This window comes from Panthera onca, chromosome A1 (assembly GCF_046562875.1).
Source record: "Panthera onca isolate mPanOnc1 chromosome A1, mPanOnc1 haplotype 2, whole genome shotgun sequence".
Classification (NCBI taxonomy): domain Eukaryota; kingdom Metazoa; phylum Chordata; class Mammalia; order Carnivora; family Felidae; genus Panthera; species Panthera onca.
In genome coordinates this window covers 219,314,049-219,340,919 of record NC_138339.1, presented here as the reverse complement: position 1 = coordinate 219,340,919, position 26,871 = coordinate 219,314,049, and the positions used below count along the sequence as shown (strand labels likewise).

The window sequence follows — 26,871 nt, the reverse complement described above, 5'->3', positions numbered from 1 at the left end:
GTGGTTTTCAAAGCAAATCGGTGAAGTCAGTGATAAACAAGATAGCTGTAGATACTTTTTAAAAGATTTTTTAATTTAATAGAAATTAATGTTCTTTTATGAATAGCAGTTGAAATTTTGAAACTTAGTTTGTATTCTAACATTAGGTCAAATATACATTGTTAGAAAATATTCAAATGAAAAGATCCCACGACTTTTAAAATCTCTGTAGGGCTATAAATATAATTTATATTGAGTGAAATAGCTGAGTTTATAAATAATGCTATTTTGTATTACCTTCATAACAAGAATTTCAATTGTGGAATCTTTGTTCATTACCTTTTTTCAAAGCTGTTTATTTTGAATCATCTCATGAAAATTTCATGAAAGGTGCTAATTATCCTCTCTATAAAATTTGACTTAATGAAGTTGTAGGAGACCTCATTTCTGTTTTAAGTGTAATTTTACCTATGATACAGAACTATCAGGTTTTGCTTTTTTTTACTGTTATTTTGGGTTTGGGATTTTAATTTTCATTCAGATTATTATGTGACTTGGAGAGTTTTGAGGGTGGGGTAAGAGAGGGCTTTAAATTCCACCAGGCGGGTTACACTTAACCATACTTTCTTAGTGCTTTGGTTTATGAGGTTTTTGTTTGTTTTAAGGAGTGATGGTGAAGAATTGTTTTATTTAATAAGCCATTTTTTAAAGAAGTGAAGGATTCCTTTATTTAAAATACTACACTTAAAGCTTGAGAATGTACTAGCACCTAAATAAAAATGACAGCATTTAAAATATTTTCTCTTTTTATGTGATGGGTTTTTAGATTTGTGGCCATGTAGGTATGAGTTCCAACATGTATATTATTATTACGTATAGTATCCATATTTCTCTGTAGAAATTGATAATTCTCATTTATTTTCTATTGTAAGGACTAGAAAAGTCATTTATTCCCTCTGGAAAACAATGGTGGGTAAAGGTGTTGTCAGTAGCTCTACTCTTTTTAAAGCTATGTTTATATAACATGGGGGAGAGGGAACTAGAGAAGGTAAGGTGTCAGTCTTCCTGGTAGCATTGATATTCATTTGTTTGCCTTTCAATTTTTTTTTAAACTCCAAATAAAAGTGCAATTTTAAACTTTGCTTTAATGCTATTAACTTGTCTTAGTTGTACATGTACAAAATGTAGCCTCCAGTGTTTGCAAGTAACACTACATTTTTTCTAATCAGATTAATATCACTTTTTAATGTTACCAAAAACTGGAACCAAGGATGAAAATTTCACAATAGCTTTCATATTCTGGATCCCTTGTTTCATCATGTTTTGTGTACTACATTTTTGTTTTTTGTTTGTGAAGACATGTATATTTTTATTTCTGTTTATTGGCATGCAGTAACAATATACTTTAATATTGGTCAGTTAATAAGATTTACAAGAAAAAAATGCCCAGACACTGTATTGGGTATTTCTTCTATGTGATACATAAGCTTTCTCCAATTAAAAAAATCAGTTAAATACACTATTTTGAAATTTTATTGTATAAAAATTTGTCTCTCATTTTAAAAAATTTCACTGGCCTAAAATTGGCTTTTTTCTTTTTTCCTTTTGTTTAGTGAAACTTAATAATTCCCACATTGATTTCTTTTTAACCCTTTTTTAGAAGAAACAGGTTATTGGTCTGATTATGACTAGAAAGCACATTTTAGAAAGAACTGTCATGCCAGAGTGTTCATGTACATGTAGTTTTGTTATTTCTTACTGTTACTAATTTTTATTTAGCAAACTTAGAAACACTGTGGCCAGGCAACTAATTCGGCATGTAATTAGACTCAAACTATGACTTGCTGAAATTTGGTAGCCCCACATCTCTTAAGACCAAAGGAAATCAATAATAAACTACCACTTTCAAATAAGTGTCAAAAATTAGATTAAGTCATTTTTGCTAGTGATAGTATTAGACTTTAAAGTCGTGATTGTCTTAAGAGTAGTATCACTTTTAGAATTTCACGTTAGTAATAAATGTTTATATGTTTGTCTGATTATTTGCATATACAAATGACTGTAGAGGCTTCCTATAAATACTGCTTTCTTATAGGGAAATGATTTTCCTTTGCCTTTTTCCTCCCCAGTGTCTGTCTTAGAGATGCTTTAAAGGATCTCCTTTTAGAAAGACAAGTTTCAAATATGAACTGATATTAAGTACACATACTAATTTTATTTTTAATATTTTTTATCTAATTATGAGAAGTTTAATATACTTTTTTAATTACTGTCATATTTCACTAAAAAGTCTTTGCCCTGGAAAAATTTTGCACTGGGTTTTAAGTGTAAATAACTACTTTGTAATATGTTTGACATTGAGTTGTACTAGTTTGGGGAGGCTACATCTTTTTTTTCTTATCATACACATTTGGTTTAATATTTGTCTTTGATCCAAACCTCTTTTGTTCTTTATTGTCTAGTATTTGTTGTTTCCCCACTATTTAAAAACTTTTGGCATGGAGTACATAATGGTTTCTATTTTCTTTCTGTGATTTTTAAAGTTGTGACACCTTAATTTTCAGAGTGCTCAAATATAGAAAACTTTGTCTAGATCTTTTGAGAAGGACTATGTAGAAATGATTTTAATGTTTCAAAATGTCATGGTTTTTGGATTGATGTTTGTGAGTTACATATGTGTGCTATTTGTTGTTAAATATTTGGCGGCAGAGGAATAAAGGTTTTTTGGTTCTCATTTCTTTTCCTAAGCTATTCTTAAATAACAGTAGAAAACTGAACTCGTTAACATACAGTACAGTATAAACCTATGGTAATTTAACAACTTTATATTTTTACATAATTGCCATTAAATCATTAAGATTCAAGTGAAACAAATGAAGAAGCCACTTCTATACATTTGGTTACACCATCTACCTGGCAATATTAAAAAACCATTGGCCCAATAGTCATCCACTTGTTACTTATAAATATTTTAATTTATTTAAAAAGTTAATTCTCAATTTTTTTTCTGTTAGAACTGTAATGTCTTAAAATATTTGGAAATATCAGTATAATTGTTCACTTGGGCATGGCAAAAGACCAAACTTAAGAATAATAATTTCTGTCATCATTAAAATGTTTGATAATTTGGGGAGAAAGGTAGTTAAAAATTTATCTCTGTCTCTTGAGTAGTTCTTTTAACTGTGGATTTTATGAGTTTTAGAAACACAAACTGTATTTCTGATATTTTCCTTATGGAGTCACCTTTACCAGTCCTCCAGCACTTATACACACACACACACACACACACAAAACTTTGAAAATGAATGCCCTAAAGAGAAATGAAAGCAGAAACATATTAATCTGATTTGTTTGAAGAGGCTTCAGATGATAAAGCATATCACAGGTGTTTCTAATCAAGTTATTTCTGCTTAAAAAACATTATTTTCAAGTTAGGGTTTCTTTGAACACAGGCAAGATTGGGGTCATTTTGAAGATTTTTACCTTCGTGTTCAGGGATCAACTGTGGAACTGCAGGAGGCGGAAATCTGTTGAGTGTCTTCATGCTATAATACATGACATTTTTATTGCAGGTTTTGACCTTTAGGAGAGAGCCAATTCTGGAGAACAACCTAACTTCTCTGATTGAACACTCACATAATGCATTGGAACATGATAGGAGATTAAGGTATACTAATGAATTTTAAAAGCATACTATTTCATATCTTTGCAGTATAATTGGACTAGACCATTAGTAAAGCTAGAACTTTTAGGTGAGCTAAAACCAATAAAGATTTATTAATAGACAGAAATCTGTGAAGTGGTCAGGTAGGCTTCTCTTATTAAAACTCCACATTTTTTAATATAATTGCTATTCTCATCGACTTTTATTAGATCCAGTCTCAACTGAATTTATTCATTCTAAAAATAAGAATATATATAGTGATTTTTCTTTTTTTTTTTTTTTAAGGTTATTATACTGGTATATAAAGAAGAATTAAATAGTACACTTTTCATCTCATAAAATGAAAGGTTTAAATCAAATAGAATTTGGTGCTTGGCTGTTTGACAGGTATAATGATAGGTAGAGCCTATAAGTTTAGGTAAGATTAATGAGACTATTTTAAGAGAATTTAAAGTATTCCAGATACCATCCTAACCAAAAGTGGCATTTTGGTTGAAACTGAAAAGCCCACTTTCTTAAGCAGAAACTAGTATCTTACTCATAGGTACTCTGAATAAAATATTTAAATTGTTCATATCAAAAGTTACAGACTATAAAAATGTAGAATACCAAAACTTCCAGTGACTTAATTTTACCTCCAAAATACTTTATCACAGAGCCACTTTTCTAGTATATTTTGTTTGATTTTTATAGTTTTTTGAAGGCTTCAGATACTTAGCTAATAAAAATTTTGATTGTTTTGTAAACAGTGACCTGGTATAATGAAAATGAACTTACTGAACAATATTACTAAGCAGTGGTTAATTTTTGCATGGTAAAAATATTAATCACATGATAAAGTATTAACCCTAACGTATTTTTAAAAAAAGTATTTGCTAAAGTGAGGTTTACTAAAATAGAGCATAATATGAATTTTTCTTTAAAATTTTTTTCACCTAAAAATATTTACTTTATATGCTTACGATACAGGAGAGATAGCAAAGATTTGTTTTCCTAAGAAAAGTGTTAATTTTGTCTTATGAGTGAAGTGTAATTGTCATATAACTGCTTGTATCTTTAAATGTTGTTATTTTAAAGCAAATTCTCTAATGTGTGTTTGAACATTGAGATACGTAACAAAATATTTAAAAACTAATATTCAGCATTTATTATAAGATACTAGATAATCCAGGAATGTGAATCCATTAATAGTTAAAGCTAAATAAAATGTTAAAATTTAATAGAAATCAGTTTAATATAAGGGCAAAGTTCACATATTGATATCATTATACTGTAAGGTGTCACTATATACTGTTGGAGATAAATACAGGGTATTGAATGTCTTCATAGCTTAGATTTGAGAATGTTATAAATAAGCAGCTTAGTTTAAATAAGATGGAAATGAATACAACTTTTTCCCCCTCTAACTTAACCAGTGATTTTCAGATTAGAAAACATTAAGATGAAAAGTGAAAAATGTGGTTTCTGAATGTCTGAAAAATAAAAACAAATCCAGATTCAATTTATCAGTTTCAATCCAGATATCTTTGCACACAGCCTGTTGTTAAATGGAGGAAGAGTGGTAGCTTTTGAGTTGATATTTTAGATAAAGACATCAATCCCCAGAGTTTCTAATTTAGAGAGTTTATGATTTATGATCTTTAAGTTGTCAAAACTTATTATTTGGACACAAATATTTAGCACCATAAAATCATCTCTCTATAACTATATACTGGCTTATAAACTTCCAAATTTTTAGCTTAGTAAATAATCTAACATGTAAGAGATTTGGTGCAAATATTAATAGTTTTCTTGTATTTGGTCAGCTCTTACAGGATAAGAAACTTTAACCTAATTAGTAGTGTGTGTTATTTTAGAAGACAGGTTAATAAAGGCTTTTACTGCTATGTGTGATTGGCTATCCTTTAACTACCCCTTAAAGGACATTTTCTACGGATTTTAGGTGTTTTAAATTTGCAAACCTGATTATCTATATCTAAGCCTTGGTAAGTACTTTATCATACCAGGATTTGGGGAAAAAGACTTACTGTGGTTTTTTTTCTCTGATACACTTCTTACTTGGGCAGTGTTTATATTCTGGGTTAAATGCATTTTCCGGGTGAAAAAATATTCATTTTCAGGAAAAATTCTTAATTGTTTCTAAAATACAGTTATACTGTCAGTGTTCAAATTTTTTTGAAATAGTTATCCTTAGCAGGGAAAGAGTATTAGGATAAACTAGAATAGAGAAAATTTAACATGTCCACTCAGGTACTTGAAATTCTTCATTGTCATTGGTAAATAATTCTAGTTTATAAGGACAACGTATTTTAAGCAGTTTCTCAGCTGTAACAACTTTCTTTATTGTGGTTTTGTAATGTTGCTGTGGATTCATTAAAGAATAGTCAATTAAAAAAATTTTTTAATGTTTATTTCAGGCAGTTTTGTATGTGTGTATTTTGTGGTGTTTCTTGACCAACCAATAAAATATATTCTTAGTCTATTTTTTCTTTTCAGAATTAAAATTTCTGATAACCATTTTCAAAACAATATTTAAGTAATGAGAAGATTTAAATTTTTCATTAAATATCATTTTGAAGTAAAATTTCAGTTCTTAGCACGACAAAACACAGTTTTGGTATTTTATTAACATGTATGATTTGGCTTAGTTTTACTTTCCTGTTTCATGATTAGAGTCACTTGGAAGAGAAACATGTAGTGTATTTCAGATGTAGTTCCCGAGACTGATTAATCCATTGGTTAATAGTTCATTAATTTGTTTTTTGTGTCTTAATTTTTAAATATCCTTTTTTGATATTTGCTGTTAGTTTTTTCCATTGTTTGGCTTTCATAATAAATGTATTATAGTATTTTTGTTACCCTGTGATCCTCAGAATTACTTCTTTTATTTTTATTAGCATTATTTGTTACTGAACTGCTGCTAAACATAACAGTTGTTTTTCAATTTTGATAAAAATAAAAGATTGGGTTTTTCCCTTTTTTTTCCCACAAAATGTTTTTATCTGAATTTTAGGTACTTCTGTTTTATACTTTTATTTTTAATAAATCCCAAATCTAGCCTTCTTGACTAGATATTATTTAAATTCAGCCAGTTCTAGCATTTAAAAAAATAATTTATAGATGTCCTAATTTTCCTGAGTTTTTAAATATTTTTCAGAATCAAAAATTGCTTAAGGCATTAAAAGATAAGGATTACATTTAAAATTGAAGTATGAATTTAATGCTATTGAATATAAATAGGATCACATTTAAATTTAAAGATAATTTGACAGAATACTTCTATTTGTTACTCATCATTTGATATTATGTACTAAGTTTTTAGCTTCATATTACACATTTAAAGTAGATAAATTACATGTGGAAATTTTTTTAATAGTTGGAGTTTTTTTGTAAAAGAAAAAAAAGTTTATGGGCTAAAATCTTCTTTGTTAATAGGGTCTGATTGCAAACATATGGTGATGATTAGATATGTGGAACTTGGGAGTCTGGAGCTTTTTATAAGCAAAATATAATTTCATTTCTTGATTAAATTTTAGATACTTTCTTATTTTCCAGGAGAATGGATAGGAAAGATAATATGAATTTATGAATTCATGGCAAATCTGGCTAAAACTTTTCTGAGAATTTTGATAATTGAGCAGTTAAATCTAAACTAGGAGCTGAAGATCATTACATGTGTCATTAATTTTTTTCCTTAGATACATTATAGGTTCACTTTCTAATAAAAACACTAATTTTGTCTTCTACTCTTCCCATCCTACTTTTTAAGAAAAAAAAAAATTCTTAAATAATTGTATCATATAGTGATGTAAGCAGACCTGCTAGGTAGGTTGGGCCTGAACCATTTTTGTCTTCTGTGTCAGTTGCATATGCTTTTCTTAGCTTGCTGCTTCAGCAGCAGCAGCAGCAACAATGAATAAACAAGTATCACCACAGCCCTTGTTCTTGTCCCTTACAGCTGGGAGCAGGGGCTGGGAGATTGCTGCTGCTTGTCAGCTGTTGTACAGAATAGCATCAATATGCAATAATGGTGGCCAAAGGAGCCTACACCCACCAGCTTTTACAGACCAGGTAGGAAGGGCCCAACTATCATAACCCATATATAGCATAATAAATACTTTTTTTGACAAAAGGTACTTTTTTTCCCAAAGCTGCAGAAAGAGAACAGTAGTTGCTTACAGTTCTTAGACTTACATTTTTCTATTATTTACTCTGTGGCTTTAGTTATTTAATTTTTGTTCAGTTAATTTCACGTATGAATGGAAAACTGTCTTGTTTCTGGAAGTATGCATGGTATGTTTCATGTTTTTCACTTTTAAGCTGGTAGATTGGAAAAAAACTATTAATAAGTTGCTGATAACACAAGTTATGTATTGTATTAAGGAAAGAGAAGTTGATTATGGCCACATTGGAGTGTTTCTTTCACTTTGGGGCCATATTCTGAGCCCATGTTATCTTTGTTTATAGCCCAAACAAACAAGGCCAAATTCTTGCTGATTTCACTATAACTAAAAAGAATACCCCATACTACTTAGTGTTGTATTTAACTAAAGACAGAGCAGGCTGCAGGTGGAAACTCATTAAGTCTTTACTTTTTCATACTGTTAAAATAATGTTTTATATCTGAAAGTTCAGATTATTCTAAATCTTTTGGAATTAGGTCTTTGTAATATCAAATGATACAGAACGGTGTTTTTTATTTTTACAATTTAAATTAGCACAGCTTTGCATAACCTAAATATCTGCATTTTTCTCACCTTTTGTATCTAAATAATTCCAGTAGGTTATAGTTACAAGGAAGTGAATGTTAGATTTCTATTAATGTTCAGATTTCATCTGTAGTTAATGAAGTGTAGGTAGAAAACTACAAATGACATTTTATTTTGTATAAGCCTAATATCCCAATTTAAAGTTTTGACATTTGCGGTAGCATTCTTTTTAAAAGGTAATCATAGTTTTTCCCTGGTCATCTTCATTAAAATTACAGCTAATCACTCCTACTCTTAATGTTTTCCCTTACCAATCACAGTAAACTCAGAATATGAATTTCCTGCTAATACTGTTGAAACAAGCTTTGTTGTAGTATGTGCTTAGTTTTGTCTGAAATAATAAATGAGCTCAAAACCTGATCTAATGTGAAATTAAATGTATTCAGCCATAAATTGAAATTACTTTTTTTTTTTTTAACTAATACTAGAATGTTGTCTTTAATGTGTTTGATGTAATTTAACAGATAACATTTTAGTTACCTGCTCTTAATCAAAAAGTGAGTTACATAATCCTTTATATTGAAAATATCTTGTTTTTGCTACGAATTACTACATAAACTGTCTATGGACCACCTGTACCGGAATAACTTAGAATAAAGCATTTTTCCAGACCTGCAGAATCAGAATCTCTGGAGCTGGGACTCAGAAATTTGTACTTTTTACAAGCTCCACATGAGTTCTTTTAGAAGCACTACATGTGAGGAGCACTGCCCAAAATGAAATGGGGGAGGATTCTTCACATCAATAAACCATTTATATTTTCTGCTTCTCCCTGCCCCCCAGCCCCTTTGGTCATCATGGATCCAAGCTCAGTAACTGCTTCTGAATCTTATCATCTCTACCACAGTAGTTCTAGATTAAGTCTTGTTATTTCCTCAGTCATGTGAAGAAAATCAGTATTATGAGAGCTTTATTTTTGTTCAAGTATCTTGGGGCAAATTTTAGTCTCTGGTACATTTAGTATACCTATGTTAGACCTACACTTGATAAAAACAGAAGGATTTGGTCATTTAAGAATTTTAAAATTTTTCCTCTGGATAGTGGCTATTTTTCTTAAATATACTTCCAAACATTGGAGAAAATAAAGAAGAACTTCTTATATGCTGCTTATGGGAGCATTTGACAATGTCGGAGTAAAGTTGAAGATATACATAGGCTTGAACCCAACAATTCCGTTCCTAGATGTTCTAGGTAAACTGAGACATGTATGAAAAAGTCTTATAGTTACTTTTATTTTTAATAGGAAAAAATCAAAAGTACTATAAATGTTAAGCAACAGGAGAATGGCAAATTGTGTCATAGTCATATGATGAACTGTTTATTATACTGCTGTTTAAGTGAGAGCTCTGTGATCATGGATGAATGTCTTCGGCGAACAAAAACAAGTTGCAAAAGGTTGTATATTATATAATATTTATATAAGATATATAGCATTTATATAAAGCTAGAAAGCAATGATATATATGGTTTTAAGTACTTGATTTTATAGTAGTAGTAGCGTAAAAGCATGTATAGGAAATAAATGCCAAATTCAAGATTGTAATTTTATATTAGGAGAGAAAGGAATGGGATCAGGGTATGGTACGAAAAGGATTCAACTATATGCATAGGCTTTTTCTTTAAAAAAAAAAAAAAAAAAAAAAAACGTAAAGCAAAATAAGCCTGGCAGAATATTAGAATTCCATGAGAAGGCCAGGGATTTGAAATTTTCCTGTGGATTTGAAATATTTTTTCAAATATATCAAAAAATGTGCTGTCTTTATTTTGGTGAAGATCTTCTACAATAAGATGTATACTTAGGATGCTCCTAAAAGCATGGATGACTTTATTCTATTTGTTCTATATCTTACAGTAACTAATGGAAATAGTACTTCCTACTCTTGTAAATAAAGGACAGCCTTGGAGGCAATTTTTCTTATCACTGCTCTTCCATTTACCCTTGAATTCAGACAGTTTCACAATAGTATTTTCTTTTGTTACGGCTATCGATCATAACATTATTTTCAGAATTTGTTTATGCATTTGAAACTCCAACTTAAGCTTTGTATTATACTGCTTTACAGTAGAATTCTTGGAATTAAGCAATATATGGATTTTTACATTTTGCATTTGTATACATGTTACATGTGTGTATGTGTGTGAGAGAAAGATTGGTCAATCTTGAGGTATGATCTTGAATTTATCTTAAAATATCTGCACTTAGATGATGTCCTCTAGAAGCTGAGTGTACTCCAAGTTAGACATGAAGTGTGAGTTTTAGTTGCACTTAGATATTTGACTTTTAAACTTTGAGAAGGTAATAGTAATAGAAAAGTGAATTCTAAAAACTAATGATAACACTTTGGACTGAAACAGGTAAATGCTGCTTGGTGTTCATAATCTGTGATTGTGCTGTATAAGGATCAGAAAGCTTTGATTATCAACTTTAGCTGAAAATTTTATTAACTTCTATAATGTGATCAATTTTTTAAAGTCTTCACTCTTATTTTTTTTCCTAGGTTTAATAAAGATGAAATGAAGACCATAATAAAATAGTCCCCTACTTAGCCCAGCAATTCTTACCTTGTAAGTATCAACTCTCAGTTAATATTTAGTATTAACCTCTGCCATTGCTATAAAAAGTTAGTGTTTCGCTACAGGTGTTGCTTTATTTCTGAATGACAAGTTTCTTATCTCCCCGTACCCCCTACACATTGAAGGTTGGTATTAATTTAATCCAGTTTAGGACAAGAATAATGCCATTGCTTTGAATAAGTTTTCTATTTTGGAAAGTATTTTACAGCAAGGCCCTATTTTCTAAATCTGAGAATCATAATTTTAAACACTTGTCCTCCAAAGGAATTGATAAATAAGTAATTATCTTTATTATTATTAGTCAAGCTTATTTTTTTTTATTTTTTTAAATGTTTATATATTTATTTTGAGAGAGAGAAAGAAAGAGACAAGCAGGCTCCACGCTGTCAGTGCAGAGTACAGTCTAGGGCTCAATTTCACCAACTGTGAGATCATGACCTGAGCTGAAATGAAGAGTTGAATGCTTCACTGACTGAGCCACCCAGGTGCCCCCCATTAGTCAGGTTTATTGATAGTTATTTTATGGTTTTATAAATTGGAAGGATTCTCTCCACTTGAGAGAGAGTTTTTTCATTTATTTGTTTTTATATTTCACTAAATTACCCTGCACACTTTTCTGTGAGATACTTAAAATTTAGCTGTTAAACTTCAGAAAGTGGGAAAGACAGGAAGGCAATCCCTTTTCCTTCCTTTTATACATACATACATGCACACCTCTTTCTTAGAATAAACATTTGTACCCTGATTCATTTAACTTTTGAGAAACTTACAAATTCTAAGGAAAAAATTTTAACAGGTTAGCTAAAATTGACGTCATACCCCTAGAAAAACTCAAAATCAAGGTCATGGTAAATACACAAGATAACTATTTTCCTAAAAATATTTGAGACCCTGGGGTGCCTGAGTGACTCAGTCAGTTAAGCATCTGACTTGGGTTCAGGTCATGGTTTTACGGGTTTGTGAGTTCCAGCCCTGCGTTGGGCTCTGTGCTGACAGCTCAGAGCCTGGAGCCTGCTTCACATTCTGTGTCTCCCGTTTTCTGCCCCTCCCCAACTTGTGCTTGAGCTCTTGCACACATGCGCACTCTCTCTCTCAAAAATAAATAAAAAATAAAACATTTTAAAAATATTTAAAAAAAATATTTGAGACTCTAAAGTCAAGCTACCATAAAGATTCATTTCCATCTATTCTTTGAGCTCATCCCTAAATAAAAGAAACTTAAGTGCACCTTTTTTCTGTTCGTGGTGTTGAGGGATGGCCCTGTTTTAGTGAAAACTAGTGCATCAGATTTCTTCTCTACCATATCTAATACCATTGGATTAGTGACTCTGTGAATAATGTTTATGTGTCGAGGAGTGACCTTATCATAGAAGATCTGCCACTGAACTCAGTAAATAGTTTTTTGGGTAGAAATCAATTAAATATTGAAGACTTTTATTAATGAGCCAGTTTGAAGAGTAGTGGCCAAATACCACAGGTCACTTCCTTCTCTAATTTTTTTTCCTTTTTATATTTTTGTCTCTGGAAAACTAAAATGGAAACATTTGCAAATCCCCAGAGAATCCTATATAGCCCAGGCATAAGTTACTTAATTGGTCCCTTGGAAGCCAGCTCAGTTTTACTTCAGCTTACTCTTAGAAAAAGAAATCTTTTTGATTGGTATTGTGCTCCTACTGTAGATTGGAAGGTAGTTGACTTTTCAGAAAGAAATAGGTATCATTTAACTTCTAACAGATTTAAAAGCATAGATAATGTCATATTCTTAACCTTATTTCATCTCCTTTGTAAATTTCTAAGCAAATAAATAAGCTGGATATTTTCCAGCATCTTTTAAACATAGGTCATTTGCTGTATTTTATAATTGGAATGCTTTCTGTTGTCTGTTCTAGGTAGTATGTTTGGAGTTCTCTTTAATCTTAGTTACTAAGATGGTGCTGTTTCCAGTCAGTACCCAGAAAAATAGGTACATCATGACAGTAGTCAGTGATTCTATATGATTATGCGTGGGTATCCCCTCTTTTGTCATTCTCTTATGCTCATTTAATGCCATTCTTCAAGGAATTTTTTTAAGCTGTTCCCCACTTGTGGGATGTGGATATTCTAGAAGTTGTAGAATGTTTGTGTTTTATATATTCATTGCTGTCTGAATTAAATAATGGCAGTGTTTTGGGTTCATTTTTATAAATTGAGTAAAGAGAGGAAATTTCTTTCAAGGTTTTTTTTCAGTTTAAAGCTCTTAAATGGTTGTTGCTTAACATAAACCTTTCAGAAATAATCATATTTCGGGGTTCCTGGGTGGCTCGGTTGAGTGTCTGACTGTTGATTTCAGCTCAGGTCATGATCCCAGGGTTAAAGGGTTGGGCTCTGGGGCGCCTGGGTGGTTCAGTCAGTTGAGCATCCGACTTGGGCGCAGGTCATGATTTTGCCGTCTGTGAGTTTGAGCCCTGCGTTGGGCTCTGTGCTGACAGCTCAGAGCCTGGGGCCTGCTTCCAATTCTGTGTCTCCCTCTCTCTCTGCCCCTCCCCTGCTTATGCTCTCTCTCTGTCAAAAATAAATAAACATTTTTTAAAAAATTTAAAAAGAAAAAACAGGCTGGGCTCTGTGCTAAGCATGGAGCCTGCTTGAGATTTTCTTCCTCTCTCTTTCTTTCTCTTTTCTCTCTCTTCCTCTCCCTCTGTCCCTCTGTCCCTCTGTCCCTCTCTCCTCGCCCCCCCCCCCCGCTCATGTGTCCCCTCTCTAAAATAAAACTAAAATAATACTTCTTTCTCTTTTTTCTCACTTTAAGATTTTTGAGCTGTGTTTTGTTTTTTCACATTGTAAATTTGGGTACATACACTTAAATTACATATTTCTGTTATATAAATTTAAAATAACTAGATCCATCATTTGGTGCTAAATGAAATAATATCTTTAGGTGCACTGTCAGCAATTACGATCATTGCTGCTTTTTAATTTACAACAGCAAAAACTTTAAGACCCCGACTCTCTAAATAAGAAACAGAAGATGAAGCAGAATATTAACCAGTCTGTGCTGTCATTGTTAGTCCTGTAAACCAAAGTGATGGAAACAAGTAACCTTATAATCAGTAGACTTATTATTTGTCTATTATCAAAAGCAAGTCTAGTAAGAAGAAATAACAAAAATAATTCCTTACATTAGACTGATTATCTAGATAAGTTTTTAGAATTTTTATGAAGTTAGCAATAGAATAGCAATGGCATGTAATCATACCATTTTAGAAAATATTGTCAGTTCTTGAATTATAAATAGTGTAAATGTGGAGCTGATTGAGGTACTCCAGGGCAGTAAGTAGTTAATAAGGCAAATGATATAGAATCTGTTGTTTTCAATAAAAATGTAATGCTTTTGGTATGACTCGCTAAAAATAGCTGGAATCTCATGATTGAAATTTACTCTTGTGTTAAATGGCTGTCTACCTGTGGCACTTATGAGGAATTTTTAATTATTTTGAATAATTTTATAATGTGAATGTTTCTGAGGGAAAGACTACCAAAAGAAAAAACAAAAGAACAAATTGCTCTTTTGGCACTTGGATTAGTAGTAAATAATGTTTATAATAAAAAAAAAAAAATTATAAGGATGCTAGATAATCTCAGCATTTGGTGGTAAGGAAGGTTTGCAAATTTACTGATCAATTGATATTAATTTAGTTAAATATATCAAATCTAGGTTCTTAAAGGGGTATATTGTTCTATAACGTATGAACATAGAGAAAATTTACAATGTGCCACAACCATTTTTCATTGTTCAAATAACTTCTCTTTTTGAGAGTGTTTAAATCAAATGCTAGTAGTTCTATCCTTACAGTCTTACATGTTTGACATATATGTGTTGAACAGAATAATTTAAATTATTAAATGTGATCTGTCTATGCAAGGCTGTGTTTCTGCTCTCAACAAAATTGTAGCCATAAAATTTGAATTTTAGTGCCAAAATTATAGAAAGGAGTTGGGTTAGTTGTTTTCCCACCTTGAACAAGTTCTCAGTTCAAGATGGATGATTCAAAGAAGTATAATAGGAAATGTCTTATTTATGAAGTTACTTTTGATGTTTTCTTATGAAAATGAAAACAATGCAAAATTTAATAGTACAGACCTTTATTGAAATAGGAAATAAACATACAAATATAAATTCTGTTATAATAGGGATTTCAGGTTCTAAGCATAAATAGAATAGGTAACATCCCTAAACTGTTGATGCAGTCTTGCCCTTTGCTACTACCTTTTTGCCTGAAATTTGAGTTTTCAAAATGATCTCCATGTAAAAACAGAAACAGATTGAATGCAGAATTGAGATAGATACATGTCAAATTGTCAGCAATCACACCTGACTTTTTGCCAGTTTCATGCTTCCTGTTATATCCAGTAAATAAATTTCTTAAAATTCTTTTCAGTTTTGTTTTCTTTAAATTGCCTCTGTTTCTTTATTCCCTTTGTATTTAATGCCCTATCATCAAAACTTAAACATAGTTTGTCCTCCAAATCCTTAATAAAACATCTTATACTGAAATTTTCTAAGTCAGTTTTTTTTTAGTTGATCTTTATTGATTTTATTCTAATGCTCAGAGTATTAGTGTTAGAACTATAATAGAGAAACTTTTTCCTTAATGGTATAAATTGTATTTATGTCAGTTAAAATAATTGATAGAAAATAAAATTTTCATAAGAGAGCAGGTTTCAGTTTAGTATATAATTTCATCCTTTGGCCCTAGATATGTCTTCTAGAAATAGTTTTTCTGTCTTTTCTCTAGGCTAAGCATACTTAAGTCCTTCCACTGGTTCTCATAGCATGAATTCTAGATCAGTAGTATCCTGGATATTCCACTTTGGATCTGCTACATTTTGTCAGTATTGCATATAGAACTGACTGTACTCAGTGGGTTTGAGGTACACAATACAGTCTGTCTTTTATGAATAAGGTAGTTCTATCAATGTAGCCTGCCTGGTTCCACTGACTTTCTCTTTGTCATCAGCACTGTTGGTTCATGTTGAATCACAGTCCACTGAAACCCTACATTTGTCCAAAGTGTATTTCAAATCCTACCGTAAGTTAAGAAATTCAGCAGTCATTTATTAAATACCTATTCACTACTAGCTGTGTTCATAAAAGTTTAAATTTGTACAGTCTTAAAAGGGCTATGAACTAGCCATTAATAACCCATTTTACAAAAAGGAGTCTCAGAGCTCCATGTACTGAAATAACTTACCCAAGATACAAGAATTCATAAGGAATAGAGGCGCCTGGGTGGCTCAGTCTGTTGAGCATCTGGGTTTTGATTTCGGCTTAGGTCATGACCCCAGGGGTCATCAAATTGAACCCCATGTCAGGCTCTGCACTGAGTGTGGAGCCTACTTAAGATATTCATTCATTCATTCTCTCTCTCTCTCTCTCTCTCTCTCTCTCACTCATTAAAAAAAAAAAAAAAAAAGACACAAGGGGTAGAGTCAGGATTCCATCTTGGGTCACCCAGCTTCAAATTCAGTGTTCTGTATCATTTCTCCCTCAATACATTATTTTTGCTGCATATTATATTGATTAAGTTAAGAAAAATGCAGAAAGTGGCTAGTATATTCTGTTTCATCCAGGATGATTTTAGAGCTTAGGAGACATGCCTAGAATTTTTTAATGTTTTTAAAAAAAATTTTTTTTTTTAACATTTATTTATTTTTGAGACAGAGAGAGACAGAGCATGAGCAGGGGAGGGGCAGAGAGAGAGGGAGACACAGAATCTGAAACAGGCTCCAGGCTCTGAGCTGTCAGCACAGAGCCCGACGCGGGGCTCGAACTCACGGACCGCGAGATCGTTAATGTTTTTGTTAAATGCGGTAATGTCTAACATGAATGAGATGAACTGAAATTAAAGCAGCATAAGAAAGTAAATATGCCTAAACAGAAATGTTAATTGAATCAAAATTAGACTTGCAAATCAATTAATTGCAAGAAAATGAGGGGGAAAACATTTAATTTATATAAAATTTGTATCCTTTTTACTGTATTTAAAAAATTTTTAAATCTGTTAACCTGGAGTGCCTGGGTGGTTCAGTTGGTTGAATGTCCAACTCCTGATTTCAGCTCAGATCATGATCTCATGGTTCGTGAGTTCATGCCCCACATCGGGCTCTGTGCTGACAAAGAGGAGCCTGCTTGGGATTTCTCTCTCCCTCCCTCTCCCTCCCTCTCCCTCCCTCTCCCTCCCTCTCCCCCCCTCTCCCCCCCTCTGCCTGCCGGCCCCCCCCCCCCCACCCCCGGCTTACTCTCTCTCCCTCAAAATAAAGGAACATTTAAAAAAATAAATCTGGTATCTAATATGAAAAAAGCTAATTTAATGTACTTAAACATTCCTATTTACTCAGATTAATGTTCAAGGTGACTTCTTAAAACATTGATTTATTGTCTCACCTTTCAAAATGACTATTGTTTTCTTAAAAGATCATAAAAATGAAAAGTTGATACATACTTAAAAGGTGGTAAATCATAAAGATAATTAAGAGGTCATAGGCCAGAGTATAAACCACGGGGCTTGGAAGTAAAACTTTTATAAAGAAAAAGGACAAGAGTTGAATGGTTCTGTTTTCTAATTTTTATAATAGCTCTTTTTTTTTTTTTTTTTAAATTAGATCTACATCTAACCAGTAAGGCTCTTTCCATATGTAGTTAGGGAATGTGATTTTGCTTTTAGCCAGCAAACTTGAAAGCACAGTTTAAGTGATGGAGGCGCTATATAACGTTTGTATATAAGTAGAGAAATGGCATGGGCCATACCAGGAAGCATTGCTACATAGCTAGTCCAGTTTGAATGGATGATAGGTATGAAATAATTAAGCCGGTTATTTGCTCAGCATAGTACTCAATAAGAATAATTTCCTGTATTCAAAAGTTCTTAAAACTGGTGCAATTCAATATCAGCTAGGAAGGCTGAAGATTACACTGGAAAATATAGACTTGAATTGTCCTCTAAAGTAGGAATAAATTGAAAGGGGATTAGTGAGTATTTTAGCCTCCAGCAGTAGCTTCAGTGAAGATTTAGAGAGGAGAAAGGAATATACAGTTTAGGAGAGGAAAGAACTGGAAAACAATTGACTACAAGCATGATAAATAATTTTCTTCCACTTGCTACTTACCTGATGGCCACAGCACATGCCTGACCAGTTTTTGTCCACTCATAAATACTTAAATGCTTCTCTAACTTACAGGGACCCTTTTTTGCTAAATATGTAACCACCCATACGTAGAATAACACAATGAATAATAATCTTATTGTAATAATGTCTAGTTTCTCTTAAAATTCTTGATTATTTCAGAAAAGTCTACATACTACATTGGTTTATGTCTCTTAAAAGAGACCTTTTAACTGGAATGGTAGAGGCTTTTAATTGGAGAGAAGTAGGAAATACTGGATAGGTCCTGATTATACAGACCTTGATATGTGTGTGGGGGTGGGTGGGTGTGTGTGTGTAGCCTGACTTTTCTGGAATAAGTTGTCTAGATTGAAGTCCACCTCACACACAATTTCTAAATAATCATTACTTTCTTAATCAGAAAAAAAAAATCAAGTATAGACATACTACAGTTTTATACTTTACTCAAAAGCTAGGTTTTTATGGATTATAAAACAGACTTCTTGGATTTTATCTGAATACTATTTCATTACCTGCCTGTTCTCAACATTGAATTTTAAAGGTATCTTATCTGGTTAATTTTTTTGTTTTTAAGCATCTGTAGCCAAAAAACAAGTTAAAAAAATTTTTAATGTTTGTGGATTTTATATATTTAGACATTTCATAAAACTTTCACTTTCTTTATAGGATAGTAAGAAATTATTATGCTTAATGAAATTGTCATGAAGTTTAGTTAGACCCCATAATTTAGGCCTATTCTTAAAGATACCAAAGCATGGCTAATTTCAAAATTTCTCCAGGTGTAGTATCAACATTTCATACCACAAGTGTAGTATTCCATTGTCCTGACCAAGCATAGTCATTCTGTGACCCAAGGGCTATATATAGTCAGCTCCTTAGAGGTTTACATGCAGAATTTGAAGCATACTTGAAGACAGTAATTATTACAGATTGTGTTGATGCCAGATTAAAAGTAAAATTAAGTACTTGAAAAATTGAAAGCAGTGTGCTGGTACTTAATGGTTATGTCTAAACAAAATAGAAATATTTTCATGGCATGTATTAACCTCTGAATATTTCTATCATGTGACAGTGGGAACAGTCTATAGATTCAAAGAAATTTTTAGTTTAAAATATACCCCCCCCCCTTTTTTTCTTGAGACCTAGAGAGAGGGAGACACCAAATATGAAGCAGGCTCCAGGCCCTAGGTGTCAGCACAGAGCCTGAGGCGGGGCCCAAACCCACCAACCAGGAGATCATGACCTGAGCTGAAGCGAAGATGCTTAACTGAGCCACCCAGGTTTAATCCCCATTTAGAACTTACTGTTAAAAAAAAAAAAAAAAAAAAATATTCAATGGAAAAAGGACAGTCTTCAACAAATCATTTTGGGAAAACTGAATATCAACATATAAAGGAATGAAATCGATACTTCATACTATATATAAAAATTAAAATGGGTCAAAGACCTAAATGTAAGAACTAAAACTATAAAACTCTTAGAAGAAAACATAGGGGGACGACTTCATGACAGTCTTGATTATGATTTCGTGGATAGCAAACCCAAAGCACAGGCAGCAACAACAACAAAAAGGTAAATCGGACTCCCATCAAAATTTAAGATTTTTTATGCATCACAGGACACTATCAGCAGAGTGAAAAGGCAACCTACAGAATGGGAGAAAATATTTGCAAATCATATATCCGATACAGGACTGATCTCCAGAATCTATAAAAAACTCTTAGAACTCAACCACAACAACAAAATAAAAACCCAGTTAAAAAATGAGTAAAGGATTTGAATACATATTTCACTAAAGAAGATATACAAATGATCAATAAGCCTGACATGCTCAAATGACTAATCATTAGGGAAATGAAAGTCAAAACTACACCAAGATACCACCTCACATCCCCAAGGATGGCTATTATCTTTTAACAAGAAAAAAATAGTGTTGGCAAGGATGGGGAGAAATTGGAATCCTTTTGCTTTGCTGATGGAAGTGTAAAATGGTATAGCCACTATCTAAGAAAGAAAGTATGGCAGTTTTTCAAAAACATGAAAATAGAATTAAATACCATATGATCCAGTTATACTGCTTTGGGGTTTATACCAAAAAGAATTGAAAGCAGGACTCAAACAGATATTTGTATACCATGTTTATAGCAGCAATTAATCATAATAACAGAAAGATCAAAACAACTTAAATGTTCATAGATGGACAAAATGTATATACATACAATGGAATACTACTCAGCTGTGAAAAGGAAAGATAGTGTAAAATATGCAGCAACATGGATGAACTTTGAAAAAGTTAACCCTACGTAAAAGCCAGACACACAAAAAATAAATGTTATATGATTCCATTTATATAAGGTACCTGAAATAGGCAAATTCATCAAGACAAAGTAGACTAGGGGTGTCCGGGGGCTGAGGGAATGGAAGCATGGGCACTGTTTAGTGGCTCCAGTGTCAGTTGGTGTAAATGAAAAGGTTATGGAGATGGAAGGTGGTGATAGTTATACAACAGTGTAAGTAGACTTAATGCCACAGAACTGTACCCTTTAAAATGGTAAAATTTATGTCATGTATTTAACCGCAATACTCTAAAAATAATAAGACATTATTACTGTGAAGTTTTTAAAAGAAAAAAAGATTTATTAGGGGCACCTGGATGGGTTAGTTGGTTAAGCATCTGACTCCTGATCTCTGCTCAGGTCATGATCTCACAGTTCCTGAGTTTGAGCTCCACATCAGGCCTCTGCACTGACAGTGTGGAGCCTGCTCAGTATTCTTTTTGAGACAGAGCGAGACAGAGCATGAACGGGGGAGGGTCAGAGAGAGGGAGACATAGAATCTGAAGCAGGCTCCAGGCTCTGATCTGTCAGCACAGAGCCCGATGCGGGGCTTGAACCCACGAACTGTGAGATCATGACCTGAGCCAAAGTCAGACGCTTAACTGACTGAGCCACCCAGGTGCCCCTTAAATGATTTTAAATTCTGAGAAGGAATTGTGTCCGTATACTAACTAGTGTAACAATTGGGACAGTGCCTGGCACATAGTAGGTATTAAGATATTTGTTAAATGAAAAAAGTACGTACATAAATTTTGTATATTTGAAAATACCATGTTTACATTTTTGTTTGGAAAGTGGGAAAGGGTAGCCTAAAGAACTGTTCCAAGTGTAGTTGGTAAATACAAATATGTATTACGTATTTCTCAAGTCATTGTAGCATAGCCATTTTAATGATGAGAAAACTGGAGCAAAAGGTTATCGAGGCTTAAACTAGAGTGGTGGCAGTTTCCTTGTATCTTTTAGAGAAAGAGGTTATTACATTCCTACATCTGAGTAAGTGGAAACTGTTCAGGAGTGTATTTCCATGCCTGGTGAAGAGGGGAGGCCGATAGGATAAAGGAAGATCAAGAGCCACAGGATTCCAATTTTATTTCTCATCTCTGGGTGCAAAGTTGATTCATCTTCCAAAGGCTTCATAATCTTTAATTCTTATGTAAAGTGATGTCCAACTTTTAACAGAGTAACTATTCTAAAAAAGGGATAAATGTTAAGAGTAAGATAATACTTGGATTTTTTTAAGATAAATTAATTAGAAAATTCACTTTATTTAGCGTTAAAATATTTCATGTGACATCATCTTTTCCTTTAAAAGTACATCTGCATTTTGTTAGCTTAAGTTTATTGAAACTGAGCTCTTATATGTCATTTCTTATTTTTCCTTTGACATGAAGTCTTACCTACTGGATGGAAGATGTCTTTAGAAAGGCATACCGCAAGGAATGAACTGCTGTCTGTAAATTTTGCTTTTACCAAGGTAAAGACCAAGTTTTATGAATTCACTTTGTGTTTATAAAAGGAAAAAAAACTTTCATATATTTAATACATTCAAAAATTTGCTTAAATATTTAACTTTATTGGCTTATTAAGTTGACAAAGGGGGAGGAAATGCTTAGCTTTTCCTCATATTACACATCTTTGTGTTCCTAACCTATAGCAATATGCTTAGCACGTAGTAGGCTTTCCTTAAACATTTGATGTAGAAATAAATTTTACTATTCTACTTAAAAGCTTCTAAGAAATAGCTATTTATGTATACTTTGTCCGTTATAATCTTTAAATATTGGTTTCTTAATGTATTCTCTTCTAAAAGAAAAAAATTTTTTGTATCTTCAGGTGCTAATGTGTGTTTAAAAAACAAAACCTTGGAGTAAAGTAGCAGCACATAATGGTTTGTGGATTTTGAAAAGGTGCAGGCCATATTGTGCTGCCTCAAAAATACAAGGATCTGATCTTCTGAAAAAAAGATATTTCTTTTTATTCATAGCTCTTATAATAGTGATGTCAGCAGTGCCTTAGCAGCACGTAAATATTGGCGTTAAGATTCTAAAATTATCTCCAGTATTAACTGTGCTGCTGAAGTAAGGCTGGCCATGTTCTACAGTCTAATATGTTTTATATTTTAATATGTCTTAATATGTATTAACATCATTGATATATCTTCAGTTTTATTGATAATGTATTTTCAATATTATTGAGAACCTTGTTATCTTTAGTATGATTCTATAAAAATAAGTAGTAACTTTTAAGATGTATTTGTATTAACATGGTTGTGGGGTGCCTGGCTGGCTCAGTCGGTAGAGTGTGTAACGCTTGCTCTCGGAATTGTAAGTTCAAGTACCACATTGCGTGTAGAGATTACTTAAAATCTGTAAAAAAAAAAAAATAATATAAGTGCAATTTAATAATAGTGTTGAATGCCATCAAGAGTTTATTGAAAGAGCTTATACAGAACCGAATTTACTTTAATGCATATTTATATTCATTGTAGATACTGAAATTTTTAAATACTCGTTTTTCCTTTGTTTCTCCAGTAAAATGAAGTTTAAAAATATTTGCTTATTTCACAGATAAGTGTGCATTATAAAATATACATTCTGAACAGAACTTACAAGACAATTTGTAGTAATGTTTCTAAATATTTCGTTAGAAGGGGGAAATTTCAAAACGTGTGAATTAAATCCCTGAAATCCTGGGTCTCAAAATGCTCTTAATCATAAACTCAAAGGTAGGAAAGACCTTACAGATGACCAGCCTATTTTTTGGGTGGCTCAGGAAACAAATTCAAATTAGGTAATTTGCCCCACGTGACAGATTAGAATCTGAATCCTATGCCTTCTGACTCTACACTATCATTGTTTTATCTTGTTTCTATTAAATCCTTAGCTGAAGATTTTTGACAAGTTGAAAATGTGACTTTGTTTGCTTTTTTATAGTCAATATTTAACTTCAGAGTAAAAGTAAAAATTATTATTATAGTTACTAATTTTATAGATGTAACAGTTGAAATTTTTAATTTAAGATTTAAAGAAAAATGTTTTCTTTACCTTCTGTTTCTTATTTATTGTTTTATTAAGTCATTAAACTAAAAATTAATGTTCAGGACAAGATAGGTGTTTTTGTGTAGCATATCACACTTTTGGTCTTCTTTTCTACAAGGAATAGTTTACCCTTTTCAATTGCAGCCAAGCAGGAAATCTACAAAATAAAAGCACTTCTTAACAAATCATTTCCAATTATTATTGTCTTTTAGAAACCCTAAAAGTATTTCAGATGTAATTTAAGGAATTGTAATCAAGGATCTTCTTTTTAAAGTCTAATGTGAAGGTAAAGAAAATATGTAAGGCAAAGCTCTCATTTTTAAAAACAATTTTTCCCCAGCAAAAATTTTTTTCCCCAAATTAGGAAGCAGTGTACCATATATACGGTAGCTAGAATTAAATGCCAGCTTTTACATTAAGTACAATTAAGCACTATTGACTTGGTGCTTTGAAAAATCATTCATCAAGCTGTTCACCTCTTTTCCTTTATTTCATTTCAACTATTTTATGAAAGACTAACAAATATAACTTTTGATTCCTCTGAAAGTACTCCAAGATTTAACATCTAGATTCTTGGAAATATTTATTAAATGAATTACAAAGTTTGTCCACTATTTTCCAGAATAACTCAGGAATTAGATACCTTTTTTCCTGTTTTTGTTTTTCTAAGTATATTGTATTTAGTCTAATCTGCCTTCTAAATGAAAGAGAGAAAACCTGGATTTTACATTTACTAGGTGAATTTTTATATCTAGGTCCTCCAGATGTGAAGAAGGAACACTTGGGGCTATTATTGCTAAATGAAAACTTTTCTTGTTTTAATCCTGAGAATAGATTAAAGGAAAATGAAAATATTGGTAAAGTGAGAAACTATAGAAAAACTGTTACAATGAAATTTATCATAACAGCATTCAGCTTCTTTCCAGTCTCTTAAGAGGAAGTAGCCTGTCAGTACCTAATGAAACACACACATTTAGGTAATTCAGCAGAACTGGAAGTTGTATTTGTACGAGTTAATACACTTTCATCTTTGTGTAATTTTGCACACATTAAAAGCAAATAGTAAAATAAAAGTTGTACCTTTTAATGTTAACCTTAATTTGACTATTTTTACAAAGAAAAAATAAGTATATACAGGTATGTGTTTTCATTTTTTCCATCATCTTTGGGGAAAAAATGCTCATCTTCTTTCATTCAGGTTTCTTTTTAAGTTGATGCCAAAAAATTTCAATATTGAGCATCTTAAATCTGTTACTTGGAATATGGATTGAGTTTGTTTGGAGCTAACTCAGAGGACTCAGGCAAGTAAGTATTCAGGAGGTAGCAAGAGGAATATTGTAATAGTTGAATAACTCAGTTCACATCCTGTATTTAAAGGCAGATCTCTTAAGGTCACACATATTGATATGTGATAGTAAATATGAAAATTTGGCCTTAGACTTAATTCTGTACTCAACAATGAAGATTTTCTTCAATCAATTATATATCCTTTTGGTTGTTAGAGAATTACATGTTGTTTTTAAGCCACTAAGTGTCATTATGGGTATATGCCCAGGTTAGCTGTATTGGATTAGCAAGATTATGCTTGCATAAACTGTGATCTCTGTTAATGATTTATCTATTTAGAAATTGACATTCTAAATCAATTTTTTTTCCTTTTACAGGTGGATATTACTATCCCTTATTCATCGAAAAAGTTTTATTCTCAGTGTTGTTTCTCATTGAGTATTAACAAAAAGAAAAATTAATGTTCCAAACTTTTCAGATAGATTTGGTTCTAGTAAGTATTTAGACATACTATTTGCATAGCTAGAAGAAGAAATGAGACCATCATCATTTCCAGCTAAAATTTTTTATTTTCATCTGTTATCAAAGGATTTCTTATAATTTATGTCTTATTAATAGCTTGAGCCCCTTTAATGCAGAACTAACTCACACCAGAAATGTGAGAGTATATATTCTTGCCTTATTTATTTATAAATATATCTCACAAATTTCTGAATTTTTTTTAAAGCTATATATGAAGCTATATATGAAGAAAAAAATAATTGACAAAATAAATATTAAGTTTAAACCTCTAATGTTAAAGTTACTGTGTGAGGTGACAAATTATTTGCTTTTTTTTTTTTTTTTTTTGTCTTTATTTTACTGAAATTAAATTCAACATTTGTAATTTCTATTTGGGTCTATTTCTTGATTACTAATACATTGAATTCATGTAAAAACTTTATGAGTAATATACTGAAATTAGCATACTGATGATTACAGTTCTCCCTTAATTCTGTGGAACTTTGAATAATCTGGTATTACATTCTTGCAATTGAACTTTTGTGTTTTGAAGAAATGTAAACTGCCTGGAAAATGTTATTGTTTGTATTTATCATATGCCATAGGATTAGATTTTGTTTGAGAAATTTTTAGCTACCTATTTACACAAAATGCTACTCAATTTGATTAACTTGTTATTCAAAGGTATTCTCTTTGTTTTATAATTTAACCACTTAATACCATGGATTATTCTATTAAGGAATATCTTTAGGAAGTGATAGAAATTCTGAATCACCCTAAAGTTTGCTAATTTCCGCATCTCATTATTTTATAATTTTGGGGAATGCTTGTATTATACCATTTCAGGAATATAAGTTTTTATTATACCACTAAAACTATTTCTTTTTGGACTTAATGCATATGATAGTAAATCACAGAATTTTTTTTAAGTTTCCATGTCCTCAATATTAAAAATGCTGTTTTAGCCTGAAGCAAGCAATGAAGAAGGGTATTTATTGTCCTACCGTGTAAGTCAAGAAAGTTGAATGAGTACATGATTTCTTAAGAGAATTTATAAATTTTAACATGGTCAATGCAGATTTTTATGTTAATTTGTTTATATTTTCATGAATGTCTTTTGTGGCAGTGTGAAAATGCAGATGTTTGACAGGGAGCATTAAAAATAGATTTGAGGGGTGCCTGAGTGGTTCAGTCGGTTAAGCATCTGACTTCACCTCAAGTCATGATCTCGCAGTTTGTGAGTTCAAGCCCCACATCAGGCTCTGTGCTGACTGCTCAGAGCCTGGAGCCTGCTTCAGATTCTGTGTCTCCCTCTCTCTCTGCCCCTCCCCTGCTCATGCTCTGTCTCTCTCTGTCTCAAAAATAAATAAAACATTAAAAAATTAAAAATAATAATAAAAAAATAAAAATAGATTTGAAACATTTATAAAGAGAAGTACAAATTTATTCTACTCAAATGCTGAGGATCTGTAGAACAAAACAGATAAATTTCTGCCCTCATAGAGTTTATGATCTTGGAAGTGAGATGTGAGTAATAGACTAGACAAAAAAATTGATAGGTG

At 31.9% G+C, this 26,871-nt stretch overlaps 1 long non-coding RNA gene across 2 annotated transcripts in view; it reads left to right on the top strand.

The window, feature by feature from the left end:
- The window catches only part of LOC144613040 (uncharacterized), a 101,763-nt gene that overhangs the window by 16,397 nt on the left and 58,495 nt on the right, over window positions 1-26,871 (top strand). The window contains exons 3-7 of one of the 2 annotated variants that reach the window (XR_014137419.1): window positions 3,552-3,646; window positions 7,602-9,807; window positions 10,911-10,977; window positions 21,875-21,957; window positions 23,734-25,301. This is a non-coding gene — a long non-coding RNA (uncharacterized LOC144613040). The remainder of the gene's footprint in view (window positions 1-3,551; window positions 3,647-7,601; window positions 9,808-10,910; window positions 10,978-21,874; window positions 21,958-23,733; window positions 25,302-26,871) is intronic. The other variant, XR_014137420.1, reaches the window with a different exon arrangement.